Source organism: Thunnus albacares, chromosome 18, assembly GCF_914725855.1.
Source record: "Thunnus albacares chromosome 18, fThuAlb1.1, whole genome shotgun sequence".
NCBI classification, from domain to species: Eukaryota; Metazoa; Chordata; class Actinopteri; order Scombriformes; family Scombridae; genus Thunnus; species Thunnus albacares.
The window spans coordinates 17,432,870-17,451,378 of NC_058123.1; the positions used below are offsets into that span (position 1 = coordinate 17,432,870).

Below are 18,509 nucleotides of genomic sequence, written 5' to 3' on the forward strand. Positions count from 1 at the left end.
ATAAAATAAAATATCACATGAAAAAAATCCTTGCATCAAATTAGTTTGTTTGAATGTTATTAATTTGGCTAAAATAGTAATCCCAGCCACTTAACCATTTGGCAAGATGGGTGACTGAAAAAAAATTACAGATACATTTGTAATAATAAAAAATATGATAGCAAATATCATTAACTGAATGATTAATGACATTTAATTACTAACAATTAAAGATTAATAACAAATTAATAACATTTATCCATAATACCAACTGAAAGTAGGCTATAGAGTATTGGGAATATCAAGTAGGCTACTGAATATTGGGGATATAATAATATGGCAAAAACAATGTATTTCATAGAGAGAATGAAACTTTTTGGAAAGGATTCAGAAAGGGCTTCAATCCATGAGAACATCTGGTCTCCTGTTTTCTAACTTCAAGCATTCAAAATGCTTGGTCACACAGTTCATAACTGAACTGAATACCATTTGTGTCCTCTTTCATGTTGCACAGCCATTTGATTTTCTGCCAATGTACTGTTTCTCTCTCTTTGATTTATTTTGGACCATGTGTTGTGAAAAGGACTTGAAATACAGAAAATCACAGTGACTAAGCTCAATCACCTTGAATGGCATGCTTTTCCTCGCCATCCTTACGAGAGTGTAGTACCCCTCTGCTCTGTGCACAAGCACATTCTTTCTGGCTGCATCCAGACTCCATGAATTTGTGGTCAATAATGGAAATTGTTTTTTACTGTTGGTATGTTTTTTACTGAGTGGAAATACATGGCACTAAAATCAGCATTCCTGTTCTGAGTACAGCACCACATGCTCAGTGTCTGAAAGAGGAGCCATGGGCCCCTTCACTTTCATGCCACATGTAGCAATTTACCTCTTTGCTGCCTTACTCATAGATTGTCAGGTTGTAGGTGCTAAACTTCCCTGAGTAATACAGACTGCTCACATTACTCCATGGAGTGGTCAGCACTTGCTCAAGATCAAAAGAAACTGTTTTGTATGAGGACTGTTCTTGTGTTCACTGGTATTGTAGCACTCCCAGAACATGCATGCATCTTTTGTGGGTTGGTGAAAGTTGAATTCTGTGTTGAATATATGCCTGTAGAAACTGAGTTTCTCAGGATTCACTTTCCATTTCTTGTTGCATTTCTGCACATAGAGATCGTACATCTTTGTTACATTCAGATTTTCTTCAAGGTACTGCCTTGTTGTGTCTTTCCTGCAGTAGTGTGATTGAACCGTGGGGAAAGACTTAATGTGATCTCTCCGATTTTTGTTCTGGGATTATTTTGTTTCCAGGTGAATGCTTTCCCTGCAGGTTTGTGGGGGACATTCCAAGATTACTTGACTGATCAATGCCTGCAGACCTTGCAAATTTCTCTTGGTACTCAGTGGTGTTCTGCCGCTTTGACTTTTCATTTTTGTCACTGTGTGGTTGATGATGGCATCCTTCTGTCTTGCCACATCTCCCATTGCCCAGAACTGGTCACAAATTCTTTCTTTCTCTGACTGAGGGAAACTATGATTAACTTTGTAACGACAGGAAGCATAGTCTCCTGACCTTTCAAGCTGGGACATAAATGTTTTTAGAATTCACATAACTTTGCCCTGTGTTACGCAGCCTTTTTTGTACATTTTTCTTCCAGTTTCCAGGGTCTCTCTTTCTTTTCCTTCCTCTTTGCTGGATCTCACTCTCACCCTTCATCTCATTGTCTGTATCCTGTGCCTGTTCCACTGCCTTGTCTGTGTCCTGTGTCTGAGCCCCTACATTGTCTGTGTCCTGGGCCTGCTCCTTTGCGTTGTCTGTGTCCTGGGCCTGCTCCACTGCGTTGTCTGGGTCGTGTGCCTGCTCCACTGCGTTGTCTGGGTCGTGTGCCTGCTCCACTGCATTGTCTGTGTCCTGTGCCTGAGCCCCTACATTGTCTGTGTCTTGAACCTGGCTCACTGCATTTCCTGTATCCTTTCCTCAGTCATCTCCATTGTCGGTGGGTGTCTGTCCTTCTGAGTGCCTACATGTTGAAACATACCATTAGAATTTAAGCTATTGATTACTACTTGCTGGGCTAGCTAAAGTGCTAGCTTTAACCTTACTGAAACACGTTGAGTTTAGCTAGCTTTAGTTTGGGATTGCAAGTCTTCTGGTTTCCGTTTCCGTTCCGGCAATTTCTACAGGAACATACTTCGGTATGTAACATACTTGCGCTAAGCACCTGTTGTTGCTTTGAGATGAAGGGGTTGTATAGTTGACTCTGCAATAAGGCTGTCGCAATAACCGCAATATTGCTATACCACACTATAGACAAGCCAACCGCAGTGGATGGCAAGCAACTGCCACAACCGTGTTATGTTCACGTTTTTTCTTTTTTTCATGAGGCTAGGCCATTCTTGTTTACACTTCAATGCGTGTGTACTGAATATTCGGCAGCTCTCTTGGTCGGGTCCATCTCCGGCAGCTCCCTTGGTTCAGTGGCTGTGGAGGATCCCACCTGCTGCATGCAGCATTTCGTGCACTGAGTTGTCGCTCATGGGGCTCAACACCCTACGTTATTGTGGATTTTTTCCTCTCTCCGTTCTTCAAAGGACATCTACGTGAAAGGTACAAGAGTAGCGTAGCTCTGTTAAGGAATAAGGCAGCGCATGTGTGTGTATGTGTGTGTAAATGTGCATAAATGTGCATGTGTAGTTGCGCGAGCGCAGCGGGTGAGCTGCAGAAACATGGCGTGAACGCGAGCGGAGCAGAGGAAGAGTTTAGCAGTAAGTTGTCAATCTGGCAGTAAATGTAGAGTACAGGCTGTGTGTCAGTTAATAAATGCTCCAGCAACAACGCGTTAACTTGATCAGGCTCACTTAAGATGGACTGACTTTTAAGGTGGACCAGCAATTCTCATTTTAGTGTCAATCTCAGGCGCTCTTTAACAGAGAACGGAGAAATGTCTGATGAGTCTCTGTCTTGAGTTTCTTCATATGCCCCCACATGACAACCCCCCTGATTTTGTCTCTGTTATGTTTAAACACTCTGTTTTAACTGTGCGGACAAGCAGGCTGTCATTTAACCCGCAAGGTTAAGTAGTTTTCCACCAGTCATACAATCTAAAGGGGGTCCAGTCAGAGTCCATTTCATAAATCCAAGGTTTAAGGGGACTCGGCTGTAGGCCAACATTGTTTCCTGCCACAACATGATTTAAAGTGTTTTCTGTGCTCATCAGGTAATGCTGCTCCATTTGGCCGACATATAATCAGACTAACATATCTTGATTTTCACACATACACACACACAAAAAAAAAATCTAATACCACATATGACTGCATACCACACTGTTGAGCCACCCTAAATCACCGCAGGGGAAATTCCTTTACAACTACAGCCCTACTCTGCAATGTGCCAAGCAGGACTTGTTTATTTGTGGTGGCTTGAGTAATACTGCCGAGTCATCGATGATACACTGAATGGGGGCTTCAGATTGCAGATTCTGTTGTTTACATTATTTCACTCCACTCCACAAACGACAGTCTGAAGAGGTTTTTGTTTTAATAATCTCGAGTACATGCTTTTAAAACTAGCATTAACCAATCCGATGCTTTTAGTCTGTCATACCTAGTTATGTTTTAACCAGTAATCACATACTGATCTAATGAAGCACACTTTCACATCTGTCTTGTCTCTCAAGAGGTTACTTACAAAAATCCCCCCCTTAATCTTTTGGGATAAAAGGAAATCAAGCAGAAAGAGGGACAGATGTGGGCTGGAAAAGCTGACCGTGGGATGTAATCTGTAGTTACTAAGCAAACAGTACAATAAAAGAGTTGTGTCTAAAGTTCATATTGTCCTTTGCATCACTGCTCACCCACTTCCCTTATACTGATGCAATGCTCTAGTTCTTTCATGGTGTTTATTCCTCTCCAAAAGTGTCTACCAAACATATGCATACAGTGTACATACTTTCTGCAATAATGATTTGAAATCAATACAATACTCTTGTAAATGACTCTTTCTTTTGGCATGACTTCCTACAGCAGAAAGGTAGCCAGTAGCCAGATCTGCATGTTGATCTATTCTGAACCAATGTAAAAACAATATCCTCTTTCTTTCTTTGTTTTTTTTTAATTGGAGAGAGAATATCCTCTTTCTTAAAGGTTCCTCTTCATGAAACCACCTTTCATGAAGACAGCAAGAAAAAAAATTAAGTGTGAGTAGCAGGCATTACAGGCAGCCTTGTCAGAGAAACTTCTCATAAATGGGACCCACAGTGACAATACCATATTTCCGAACAAATAAAGGCCGGCCACAAATACAGGTTGGGGGAAAACAAGGGTGGATAAACTCCCGGTGCCTTTATATAATGTTCATGCCAGTTAAACGGTAGTTACCCAAATGCAACTCCAGTTCTATGAGTACCTGCAGAGCCCTCTAATGTAGGCTACATTTCCACCGCTTTAGAAGATAACGGTGCATATTTTAATACAAGCAAACATCCATGAGCATGCTATCTGCACACTACAGCTAAGTGGTGCACTGCCAAAACATTCTAGGTGGAACTAAAATTATTGTTCCTCATATAGGAGTAAGTCATTACCGTAATTACTGGTAATGCTGTGACAAAAATTTAACAGAGCAAGCAGAAGCAGATCAGAAAACAAGGCTTCATACCAAAATATCAGCAAATATACTTAGCAAACTGAGAGAATTAGAGATAAAGGCCTCTCTCTAATATAAGCCTGCTTCCAATAAAAGGTATCTCACCTGTACCCAGTATACCCAAACTACAGACAGTTTCTGTATGGCAGTGGCTCTCAGGCTGCAGTTGATGTGAGACATATGTGTCTCTGCCTTTTTGCACATCCTGGAAATGACAGTATACTAGAAGCTGTCTGTCACAGCTGTTACTTTTCTGGGCTGCAGACAGAGGGCTTTTGCACCAGGAATTTTGCTCAGGAATTGCTAAGAGGGGATTTCCTTGTTCACCAAACATAGTGCCTTGCCAATTTTCTCTATATCGCTTCAGTGGGTCTTTATGATTTTTTTTTCTTCATTGAATGTCATTTTGCTCCACTCTCGTCACGTTTTAGGATAAATGAATCAGGTTTGAGATCCCAATTCCCCTCTTTGCCCCTGCATCAAAAGTGCAACTGAACTGGAACCTTCAGCTCGGTCTTCTTAACAGACTGAATGTTGATGTTTTTTGAGATGATATTTTTGACACTTAGTGAAGTCTGAAAGCAGGTCAAAGCCCATGTTGTTTGTCCTATAGTGTTAGCTTCATTTTTGCTCTTCTGTAACTTGTCTAGGTCAGCTGATGTCATATGAGCACACCTGGAGGTTTGCACTAAAGTATCCAGGCTTCTTACCTTCCCTGCGTCCTCCTCTGACATCCATTCATAATTTAAGTCAAATGTGTAAATATGTTCATTCTTTTCAGTGCAAAGTTTGTTACAATCTAAGCTAGATAAATACCTTTAATGTAATTAACGGTTCTTAGAACACCTGTAAAGCGGAGTGATACATGTATAGTTAAAAGTCCCAGCGCTGTTGTGCTCTGTATCGGCACTGAAGGAATCCCTCTTGTCCAATCAAATTACTTGGTCAGAATTAACTGTTGTACAATTGATTAATACTATTCATGGCATTATTTTTGAAAGCATCCTCACTTTACTTTCAGTGCCTAAAACTTCTGCACAGTGCTGTATATTTGAGGCTTTTTGAGCGCAAATGTGCTGCAGACACACAATTTAGCATTGCACTGATCCATATCGTGCCCCTCTTAAAAAAAATAATTTTTACATTACTTTATCAACAGGATCTATTGGACAGACCAGAGATAAATGTGATTAAAGTGTGATGGGGAACACACAGGAAGGGTTTTTTTCCTTTCCCTGCTGCAAAGTGTGTGTGTGTGTGTGTGTGTGTGAATGTTTGTGCGTGTTTGCACAGCACCAGCTCTTGCTTTGCTTGAAGGACAGAGGTGCTGTGTTTAAAAGCTATAAAAATTTGCATTATGGAAAATACTTTTGGTTCTCTTCTAAAATACCTCCCACTGTTTCAAAGCCATGGATGACTGCAATGGGAGATAACACTTACTCTCAGTCACCCATGATGAAGTCAGTAAAATTGTCTAAAGCTAGAGCTTGGTACTTTTAGGGGTACCGACAGAATTATGTCAGTACTACCGAGTACCTATTCACATAAGATCAATCAGTGCCAAATTTCCGTACCTTGAGAGCAGGTTGTGTTGTGAATTCAAATGAATATTAATAAGATTCCTCATGAGCATTTTTAAAAATCCCTACTAGTTTACCGAGACGTGAGCACCTGAAATTTCTCTTCTGTGTTCCTGTTTATACTTTCAGATATCAGCCTTATTTTACTGTTTCCTGATTGCTTTCAGCTGTATTGGAGCCATGTTGTTACTGCTGATGAAAACATTTCCTGCTGCTGTTGCTTCATATTAAAAGCTTTCCACTCACAAACTAAGGGAAGGCTTTTATTGTGAAGAATGAATGTGTTTATTGCTTCCTTAGTGGAGCTTGGTTGGCAGTGCTATTCTTCAGTAAAAACAAGTTGACACAACACGATCTGGAAATATTTGGAGCTCTTTGTTCAGCCCATCTGTTAGAAAGAACATAATTACAACTTATTTTACCTTGTTTATTATTAATTTATCATTGTTTATTTTACCTTACACATCATTTTTTTAAAAATAAATAATGTTGAAATTAAGAAGTTTGGACTTATTTTTTACAACTGAAATTACATTTTATTATTACAGAGAGTAAAGTACTGTAAAAAGGTGCCGTTGGGCACTGGTACCAAATTCCAGGTACCGGTACTGGTATTAGTTCAAATGTGCATGGTACCCAACCTTACCTAAAGCAGCATGCTTCAAAAAATAAATGAATCAAGGCTGTGGGAAAACACAGGGCTAATTCACACTTCATTTTACCCTAAACCACACAGCAGTGTGGGATATTTTCAGATCTACAATAGCTGCAAGTCTCTCTATGATTTAACAGTCCTAAGATTGTAGTGAATGTTATTTTGGCAAACATGTGACATGGGAAAAATGAGTATCTGTAACTTGTTTCTGCTTGTTCCATTTTAAACCAAGCACATCATTTTATTCCATTACAGCTGCTGACAGTGCAGTTCTTTGTGTCTGACCTGAATCAACTTTGCGAAATGTTACATATGATCCCTGATGCAAGAATAATGTACTTTCCCCATAACTGTCGACATGTCTGTGTCACTGATTGTGACCTTCCAGTAAAGAACTAATTAAAAATGCTAAATTGGTTGGAAATGCTTTGATGGGTAGTCTAATGAATCAACACTGCCTACATACTGCTCAAAACATCACATTTTCAAAAGTCAAGATCATATGTACTTGCCTTTTGAAACCAGATAAAAAACATTTACATAACTGAAAAATATTTACAATATGTCTAATCCAAAAATAGATATGCTACTAAGTATAGCCTTGTTGAGATAAAAGCTGAGTACTGCCTTAACTCCCTAAGCGTAGCAGTTCCCCCTAACATGGTATACAGTCAATTTAAGAAACCATATTAGTACTATTGGTTGGGGATGACTAAAACATTGCAAACAACCAGTTTTTCCCTCTAAAAACCAGAAAACAGAATGCACATCATTTAGCTTGAACTGGAAAATGAACTGAATGCTCTGAAGAGAATTAACTGACTTGCCTTATAAAATTATCTACAGGATCAGCAGTCATATAAATCAAGTGGCAGCACCATCAACAAACTATACGCCTAGATAACACAGTGTAATACAACAACACTGCAATAAGTCCTACATTCATAAAGTTCAGCTTTTGTTGAAACTGTTTTAGTGAAGAGTGTTGAGTCAAGGATGAGGGAATCACCTTTTCTGCATCTCATTAAAAAGCTCAGACTATAACCGTGTGCTTCCAAACTCATCAATTCAGGTGTTGATTCAACAATTAAACAGCATCACAAAAGTCTGTGGTGCTGTTTAATTATAATGCATTGTACTGAGAAGTGTTTCTCGTATTTAGTCTACTTCATTTATACAAAAGGGAAATTGAAAAACAGTTCAACAACCACAAACTACAGCCTCCAAAATGATCATTTAGTTGAATCAACGCCTCTCTAAAACACTTCAAACAAAAACTGAACATTATAACCCTGATGAAAGCAGGATTTAGTGCCAGGCAGGATATATATCTATTAGCAGGTTATATTAGCTTATCACAGATACTTCTGTATAAGAATTGATATGTCGATAAGTAACTGAGATACAAAAATGCCAAAGATACGCTCAAGATAACTGTGAAACACTGTCTCTGTTACCTAGTCTGACCTCCAGAGAGTACTGACAACTTGATTTTTCAACTGTAAAATGCCTCACCTCATATTTATCTAGGTCAAATTTAAGGTACCTTTCTCACAAATGATTGCTTATGTTATCCGTTTGTGTTAAAGAAATAAATATAGGCTGACAGTATTATTAGCAGATACTTGACACTCTCAAATATTGACATCACCCTCAAAAATCCAACATCAGTATGGCTCTAATCAAAACCTGTTCAACCTAAACCGAACATCAAAACCCCCATGAAGGTCAGACTTATTGCATAGCTGAGTGTTTCCCCTAGGCTGTGCTGTACATTTACTGCCAGGCTGACAACTTACTGCTAACCTTTTCCTTCGCTCGCATTCACTTCATTTTTCTGCCGCTCGCTCTTTCGCTTAACCACTCACTCACTACGCACAAATCTTACGCTAAAAGGAGCTACAGTACCAGGAGTTCCCCAGACACGGTGACTCACGTTTCACAACAGTGCTCTACAGAGGCTCCTAAACACTATTGATTTCCGAATTAATGGATATTTGGTGTTATTTCTGGCATTCAAAAAACATTTTATGGCCTGGCGGGGTTCTTGTTGGCCTTGCGGCCTGCCAGGCCTGTACAATCATAGGGGAAACACTGTAGCTGTTGCAATAGAATGATGTTACATCAGTTTCAAATAGGTGTCCCAAATAAATTGACGAACTGAGTGTAGATAAACTTACAGTTGAAAGATAGGTTCACATTTTTTCAAATCTGTCCTAAAATAATAGTCAGGTGCTCACTGTGTGTCGAGACCCAAAGAGGGAATTTCATACTAAAAAGACTAACTGTGGAAGATATCCACTTTATTTGTTTAATTCTGACAGCTAAAGCTTCATATTATCTTCAGATAAAGTTTTATACATTTTTGCTCAAAACAAGGAATATGGATTTCGTCCCTCATCACTTAAATTGTAAGCAGATTAGGTAGGGATCTCCTAATGATCAGTATGAACTGGAGGAATGATTACAGCAAGACAAACCTGTTTCAATGTGCATATGGACACCTGACTGTTGTTTTAACATAGACTTGAAAAACTGTGCACCTATCCTTTAAATATCACACCTGACAATGGGGCAAATCATTATTTCACATCTCAATGAAGGGATAAAATCGACTTCTGAATCTCAATTTCTACATTAAATTCATACTTTCATATTTATTGAATTGTTGACCACATAAAAGTAGGTCATTTGTTATTGTTTTGCTATTGTCTTGAGTTTCAGTTCAGCACAGAACAGCTGATTTCACTCTGCTTGCTAATTTTAACTGTAGTAAAGTTGGTTTGCAGGAACAATGACCGCTCCCACACCCACACACACACACACACCAGATCATGGTCATTTTTGGGGACATTACATAGACTTGCATTCATTTCCTGGAGACTTAACCTAAAACTAACACATTTACAGACAGAAAATTTGCAACATTTAAAAAGAGAGTATGTTAGAAGGTTATAGGTGCTGGACAATCTTCAAAGAGATCTGGCATTGCTGTAATATTTCACAAGAAATTAAATTTCAAAGTTAACAACATATCACAAGAGTCATCAGGATTTTTTATCAATGGCTCATTGGAGTCAAACAATATTACTTTGTTAAATATGTATGCGCTTAATGAAGGTAATCCATCATTCTTCAGTACAATTTCGCGTAAATTATCAGATGTTTGCAGCTCAATAACAACTCTAGGAGGGGATATGAATCTAACACTGACCATACCCACTGACCCATAAATTAGCTTTTTCCCAATTGGGGACACGTCTTTTGCCCCGAATTGGACAAGCTGTACCCAATTAACTGTTCCCAAGTCTGAAATGTGTCCCCAAACGTAGCCTACGACACACCACATACACACACAGAGAGAGAGAGACAAACACACACACACAGACACAAACACACACATCACTTAACTCTACCTGTTGTCTTCTGAAGAGCTGTTGCTGCTTGACTTCTCCAAAACCAACACAGGTGACAGTCTGTCGGTCGGTCTCTGCAAGTTAGTCCGATACTGGTTGAATATTTAGCGCTATAGCTAATAAGCCTCAGACCTAACGGCTTACGTTTACCGTCAACAAAAGTACTGTTGCTTCGCTATTTGCGCCACCAGATGCCATTCCGTCGGTCTTCACATCTTCTTCAAAACTACTATCATTGTACGCGTCATATCGAGCAGGTTTCATCGATCACATTATTCTTAGTTCGACATAACGCCCCGGTTTAGGGGGAAACTGTACTATCACCCTGACTTGTCTCCTCTTGTGAGTCGATGATAGTAGCCTGCGCTGTACGATGAGGATGATGATGATGATGAGGGCGGAGCAGGTCTCCAGACCAAAGGACTGTGTTCTGCCCGCCTTATTTTTTTTTACCCCTACCCGTATTCCGCGAAGACCCGCCCTACTCTTCCTCTGATTGGCTAGTACTCGTTGCCTTCGTTGTTTAGATTGGTTAGATTTAGGCACGAGGAGTGAGATGATTGGGTTAGGGTAAGAGTATCAGGGCCAGAGCCAATCAGAAGCAGAGTAGGGGCGGGGGGGGGCGGGGGGAATAACCCGCTTCTATCGTGCGCCTATCCCACTTAGACGGGTTAATACCTCTTCCGTGTGGTGCTCAGCATTGATTAGATAGGAATGTATGTCCAGTACATTATTCTTCTATACTGGAGTCCCATGAAAAAAGCCAAATCCCAGAACACACATACAAGTGGTGGAATGTAACTGAGTACATTTACTCAAGTACTGTACTCAATTACTTCTATTTTACTTGGGTACTTACATTTTGTGTTATTATACACTACTCCACTGCATTTTATAGAGAAATATTGTTACTTTTTGCTCCACTAGATCTAATTGACAGTCACAGTTACTTTACAGGTAAGATTTTACATACTGTAGCTACAATATGCTGTATGTGATGAGCTTATAAAATTTGAAGCATTGCTTGTAGATTAAACTAACCCAGAGTAGAGCTATCAAAAGGTTCAAATGAGCTCCACCTCAACCAGCAACAACATTCTCAGTGCATGTGCACTGGAGGCTTCAAGTTTCCACATCACAGTTGTTGAATATTGGACCACAAACTTGGCTTCAAAACTAGTTGTGATGTCACAAATCCTTCCCACGGGCACGCCCCTTAAAATCAGTTTTTCAATGAGCACAGAGAAACTTTTCACTTTCAGCAGATGAATGTGAAAACAAGAAGAAAAACACATATTTGAGTAAAGGGGGACTTTCAGTAAAGGATCTGAATACTTCTCCCACCATTGCACTTACCACAATACGTGATAAAGCCACATTATTTATGACTGACAGGTACTTTACATCATGAATAATCCTTTGACATCCTGACAAACTTTGAAAAACCCATACATGTAGCATTTGCCAATTGTTTTGACAGGTAAGGTAAAGCTAAACTTAGATTTCTCACAACTTCTCTCAATCTTTTCCATGTAAAAAGTAGTCTCTCATTAGCTCCATATATCTTCACAATATGTATTTGTAATACAGAAGTTGAAGTTACAAGCCACTGCACAACCAGTTCTTGCAATTGCTATTATTTAGGTTTGTTTTGCCCAATATCTCAGCCCTGTATTGCTAAGTTTTTTTCATTATTATGTATAAACTGAGTATCATACCTGGAAGACATTAAATTAAATTACTGATATCTGTTGTTTTTTCCTTTGTACTGAAAATTCAAAGACGATCTCCTCAAAGTGGCATGTAGAAAGTGAACTGCACTTCAGCCCACAAGTACCAGAAACAGAGATGGCTAGAACAGAAATAAAGTCTTAATTGATTTTAGTTTCAATTTAAAACAGAAGATGCTACAGAGGCCTTTGGCAGGGGGTTATCTTCATGGCTCACTTCTATTGAGGTATAGTCACTTAAAGCTAAATTATTGCAATATTGATCACTAAATTAATGAACACAATATCAGTTGTCAGGTATCAAATGGTGGTTCATTTTAATTTAAAGACAAAAGCTCACTTTATATGATAATTCTAAAAATCAATGCATCATTTTAGCTTTTATTCTGTTTCCAGCCCTGCACTGTGATTGATTTGTGTAAAAGAGAAGAGAAGTAAAGCAGTAAGCTGTAATATCAAATGGTACGTTGCTGTCCAGATGAAGCATGTTTATAGCCAAAGTAAGCCAGAAATTCACTCTGGTTCACAGGTTTTGCCTTGATAGCTTTATTGGATCTTATAAAATGACATTATGTTTTAAACAGTGTGTTACAGTTTCGCTGCTCTGAAAGAATTTAATGAGAACACACCTGGGCTTCAGCCAAAGCTTAAGATTTACTTGGCAAGACGCAGTAAAAGTCTGCTGACACATTAGTCATCACGTTGTGTTAAAAGACCTTCATGTGTCGGTCAAAAACATCATCTCTATTTTCATGTAAGACCTGTTTGAGAGTGCTAAGTCTGGGTTTGTTGGAGAACTAGAAGACACATGATGTCATAATTTCAATGAAAAAGGAAGATTCAATGCAGTGAAATCATTTGCTACACAAGAATAAATAAATAACTTTGTAACCTTTTCACTTTTTCACCCTGTTTGCAAAATGGACAAAAACTAACAGCTGGTGGAATCTTTTTTCTGCTTTAATGTCCAAAACCCTTGAGCAACAGTGCAGTGATAATATAATCAGCAAGAAAGAAGATTAGCCTTCCTCTGAGTTTTTCCCCAGAAAAAAATGGATCAGATTTCTCCCTGAAAATTAAAACTCAATCCTGAGAATTGAATACCAATCTTGCTTTGAGAGTGGCAGCCGTCTGCAAAGACGGTCGTGTGATTATGGAGTGATGCGATTATGGAGGTGGTGTGACTGGCAGTGAATTAACTTTCTCACATGACTTATCTTTCATAAATCTGGATGCCTGGACTGTAAAACCTGCAAAACAGTCTGCTCCAGGATGGTCACGGCCCTCCTCTTGTTTTTATTTTATGTACTTTGTTCAGTAACTCAGTGTCATCACTACCATTATAAATAATGATCAATATCCTGCACATTTATCCCATTCACTTCTTTATGATATGTAATATTTAAAAATGTAATCTGTAGCTACTCTTCTCACTAGAATATATTTTATATCTTACATTTTTCTTCTATTGTAAATTCTCCTAAATTTGCTGATGATATTGGAAAATAGTTTTTACAGATTAAAGGGTCTTTATCTTTTTTATGAATTAAAGTACTGTGGGCATAATTAAACATAGGTGGAAAACTTCCATTGTCAAACTAAGTAATATTACATGAGAGGTTGTGCTTTACCTTATTGTTGGCACTTCAGTGATGTGGAAGCGCCTCGTTCCATAAGCCTCAGGCGGAGTAATATTTTTAGTGATGATGGTGTGCTGTCGTGCCGATTTGACACGTTCTACGTGTCTAGTTGACCAATCAGATTGCTTGGTCGGAACTACGTGTTGTATAATGATGCTGGACAAGCCTGCAAAAGTAGAGGGGATAGATCTTCGCTAAACTCTTGGTAGAACTCTGTCTTATAATCATCAGGCCCTGGAGATTTATTTTTAGAAAATGACTTAGTGGCTTTATTTATTAATTATACAACACGTAGTTCCGACCAAGCAATCTGACTGGTCAACTAGACATTTAGAACGCGCTAAAAATCAGCATGACAGCACACCTAGCCGTGCTCAAATGAAAAAAGCCTCATCGCTAAAAATATTACTCATTCATTAGAACTACAGACTGTGACGTTGCGCTAACTAGAAGAGTCATTTCTGGGTAGATGACTGGTGGTTAATTTGAATTGCGGAGATATGTGAACTTGGCAAACTTGTTTTTTTCTGTTGTCATTTTCAGCCACAACTGTAACGTTTGAAGATATACAGTTAAACACAGTGGTCCGACCTATCTTACATTTCTGTTGGCTTTATTTTATGTACTGTGTTGCTTTGCTAGTGTCTTTTGTTTTTTTTTTTGTTTTGTGGGGGGGATCTGCGGTGAAAACCCAGAGTGGAGTTTTGAGTTGTCTTTCTTTTATGTTTGTGAAACTGGATTGAACTGAACTGATTAGGGGTTGTGGGGGAAACAAAACAGACCCTTTGCCGAGTGGATTGAACTCTGAGACTGTGGGACAAGTTACACACGCACACAGTCACAAACACACAAAACCTGAATCCTTCTTCACTCTTTATCGTTATCTGGCACCCCCATACACAGCAAAACTTTTTCCCATTTTCCCTTCAGTTGAGAGTATAACTCAGCTTCCACTCCAACATCTTCCATCAGCTGTGCTGGTGCTACAGTGCTACTAGCTTAAAAATGTCTGTGAAGTTTGTGGACAAAGTAGCTAAATCTGTCCATGGAAAAATTATTTTTTTCAGCAGATATCCTTAGTAACAACAAGATTGGGCGAGCAAAGCTGTTTTGTGTTTATATGTGAGGTATTTTTTCAGTTTGGGAAATGGCGCATTCTCCAGAAAACATTAGCTGAAGTTGGCTGGCTGAGTCAGCAGGGACTAGAAATCATCTCTGTTGCTGGTTTGTTACTAAGGGTGGGCGTACTTGCTGGAGTAGTAAACTAGGTTTCATTAAAAAGGATTCTACTGACATTAGTGATTGTTTTCCAGGCATTAGTCATACCCCATTTATTTCCATGGAAACGGAGATAACACAAGCAAAAAGAACTGCCTCACAATATGAATACATTTTGTTTTTATCTTTTATTTTGTTGGTAAATGTTGTATAATCGCAATATTACACTCGAGGGTGTGCTTTACCTCATTGTTGGCACTTCAGTGATGCTTGCGGAACTCGGCGCAAGCGCCTCATTTCTGACCGCATTAATGTCGTGCCAACAATAACAGTAAAGCACACCCTTGAGTGTTATATTGCTTAAACATAGCTCAAATATAGTTATCGGCTGCTTGAATGCATTTTTTCTTCCTCTGATAAGAAGGGAGAATTAATATTATTTAAGAATCCCTGCATTGAATCAGACTCATCATCACTGTCAGACTTGTAGAGATTTTCATAAAAGTCAGTAAAGGTTTTACTTATTTAATCTGGATCAGTGGTAGTTGAGGTATTGGTAAACTTACACAAGGGTTTTTTGATATGGTATTTTTAGTCATCTGTATTTTAAGTCTTGAAGCTAGCAAAATTCCTGCCTTCTCCTCACATTCATAATAATGTCATTTTGCTCTTTTTAGTTTATATTCAACTATGTTTCTTATAATACCATCATATTTCATTTTTAGTTTTTCTTAGTTCAGTTTATATTTCATTCATTTGACAGTAACAGCTTGATTTCTGCTGATATTCTTCTTGGCGCTGACTTTTATTCTTCAGGCAACTCATCTTGATTCATTAGCATTCATTTCCTTCAACAACATTTGTCAGCTTCCTGTATCAGTGAAATGTCAGGAATAGAATTTTTGTTCATGTCCATAAATTTATGAATGTATTAACTTATTTGCCTTTTAATCTCTGGATCTTCAAATAGAGAGTTATTAAACTTCCACTGTTTAGATCGCAGTGGTGCAAATTAAAGTCAATCTTAATGGGACTATGATCTGAGATAACTATTGGAAGTATTAGACTCCGTGTCACATTTCTAACAGTTTCTTGGGAGATCAGGAATAGGTCAATATCCCGAATATCCCAGTTTTAACAACAAATAAATGTTCAACTGCTCTTAGAAAGACCCACCTAACTAAGAGGAACCTTTGCCCTATCTCTCTTGTTGCCAAAACTGCTGTGACTACTACTTCTAATGTTAAGTTAACGCTTTTAAATGTACAATCCCTTTCTAATAAGACTTTTTTTATTATTCTATCTGAAAAACTTGATTTCATGTTTTTTTTACTGAGACCTGGTCCAAACCAGATGAGCACAGTTTGTTTGTAGAATTATGCCCCCCAGATTATGATTTTATCAGCTCCCCCAGGGCTTGTGGTCAGGGTAGTGGGCTAGGTGTTGTATTTAAAAAATCTTTAAAAGGTGGCCTGTTACCTTCTGACAATCTCTCTAGCTTTTAAGGCCCTTGTCCTAAAAACTCATTGCATAGACCCTGTCCTCTTTGTTGTTATCTATCATCCCCAAAATCCAGCAATACCCTTTTCTTACCTGAACAGTCAAAGTTTTTATCCTCGGTTGTCTGTCATGACAAAGTTTAAATTGCTTGTGACTTTAACATCCATGTTGATGATATTTCTGATGGCTTTGCTACTGAATTTTTAAACATTATGGAGTCTTTTAATTTCACTCAACATGTGTCAGGCCATACTCATAAATGTGGCCATACATTGGACATAGTTTTTACTGTGGGTCTGGATTCATCATCTTTGGTTTTAAGTGACATTTTTTTCTCTGGTCATCTATGTCTTGTTTTTAACTCTGTGTTTTATATGAACAGGAATACTCATAAGGGGGAAATTAGCTCACGGATTTTTAGTGACACAAGTGCTTCAAGATTTCCCTCATCATTTGTGGGGTCTGGTAAATCCTTAGGTTTGCTTTTGAACACTAAACACGTAGTTAACTGTTTCAATGATATGTGCATAACTGTTTTGGATAACGTTGCTCCTCTAAAACGTTAATCCAAATACAATTTTTATCTACTGTATCGCCTGGGTTTACTAAAAGAATCCGTGGCATGAAAAGGGAGTGTAGGAAGACTGAGAGACAGTGGAATAAGCTCTCAGTACACTATGAGCATATGAATTTTTTATTACAATCTTATCACAGTGAAATTAAAGATGCAAGAGCAAAATATTTTTCAGAGCTCAACACCTCCAACCAGCACAAGCCTAGTTTCTTATTTAAGAACATTGATTGATTAGTCAACCCTAGTTCTACTGATGTCTCTATTACTTCAAATGCAGATTGTGAAAGATTTTTTAACCTTTTTCATAGATTAGACTGATGATACACACACATCCAAGAATGCTAGATACTTTAGCCCCATGCCTGCTTTCAGTCATAAACTCAGTTAAGACCACTAGTGTCCAGCCACTTCTCAAGAAACCTGGTTCTGATCTCTCTGACCATGGCAACTATAAACCACTTTCTAATCCTCAAGAAAATTGTCTCAAATCAATAGTTTGAGGTCTTGATCAATAACACTATTTTTGAGAAATTCCAATCAGGTTTCCGATAGCAACACAGCACAGAGACGGCCCTTGCAATAGTTAACAGTGATATCTTGATGAAGGCTGATGCAGGTGAATGCTCAGTACTGGTTCTGCTTGAACTTAGCGCTGCATTTGACACGGTGGATCAAAGCATTATTATTGAAAGGTTGAGAACATGGGTTGGTATCTCTGTGACTGCCCTCCAGTGGTTCTCCTTATATTTTTCCAACAGCAAATCCGTTGAGTCTGTTGATGGCTTCACCTTCTCTCAAGCATTGTCTATGTATGAGGTGCCACAGGGCTCCATTTTAGGACCAATTTTTTTTCTCTTTATTTAATCCCTATGGGCCACGTTATCAAACAGCATGATATTTCATTTTATTGCTACACTGATAATACTCTTTATACTTGTCCTGCAAACCATCAACTAAGTTGTCTTCCCTGCATAATTGCCTAGCTGTGGTTAAGAATTGGATGGCAAAAAATTTTCTTCAGTTTAACTCCTCCAAAATGGAAATCCTGATTATAGGCCCTGAGCACACTCATGGTCAAGTTCTATCTGCTCTTGGCTCTTTGGCTTAGCATGTGGTACCCACTGTTAAAACCCATGGCTTTATTTGAGATTAGAACCTCACTCTCAAGACCCATATTAAAAGGCTTGCTCAGTCGTGTTTTCTCCACTTGAGAAATATCCCTAGAATTAGATCTTTTATTTATTTTAATGATCTTTAAAGAGTGATTCATGCTTTTATCACTTCTCAGCTAGATTATTGTAATGCAGTGTTAACATGCCTTGGCCAAAACATGACTGCATGGTGCCCAAAATGCAATCTATCTACTAAAGGAAGGAATCTCTGTCTGTGTGTTTGTATGTCTGTGTGTATGTCCTTTGCGTATCTTTTGAACGATTCATTGGATTGACTTCACACTTAGCGGGTGTATGGCTGGGGAACAAATGGAGTACTGTGTCGAATTCGGTGCAATTTGGACACGCCATACGTTTAATATTAATAAAATTTGAATAAACCAGCTCTCAA

At 38.6% G+C, this 18,509-nt stretch overlaps 1 protein-coding gene across 2 annotated transcripts in view; it reads right to left on the reverse strand.

Annotated features, from left to right (window-relative positions):
• jak2a (Janus kinase 2a) overlaps positions 1 to 10,729 on the reverse strand; it is a 38,733-nt gene extending 28,004 nt beyond the window's left edge. The window contains exon 1 of one of the 2 annotated variants that reach the window (XM_044332727.1): positions 10,280 to 10,729. The gene's annotated coding sequence lies outside the window, so the exon portion shown is untranslated. The remainder of the gene's footprint in view (positions 1 to 10,279) is intronic. The other variant, XM_044332726.1, reaches the window with a different exon arrangement.
• Between the last annotated feature and the right edge of the window lie 7,780 nt (positions 10,730 to 18,509).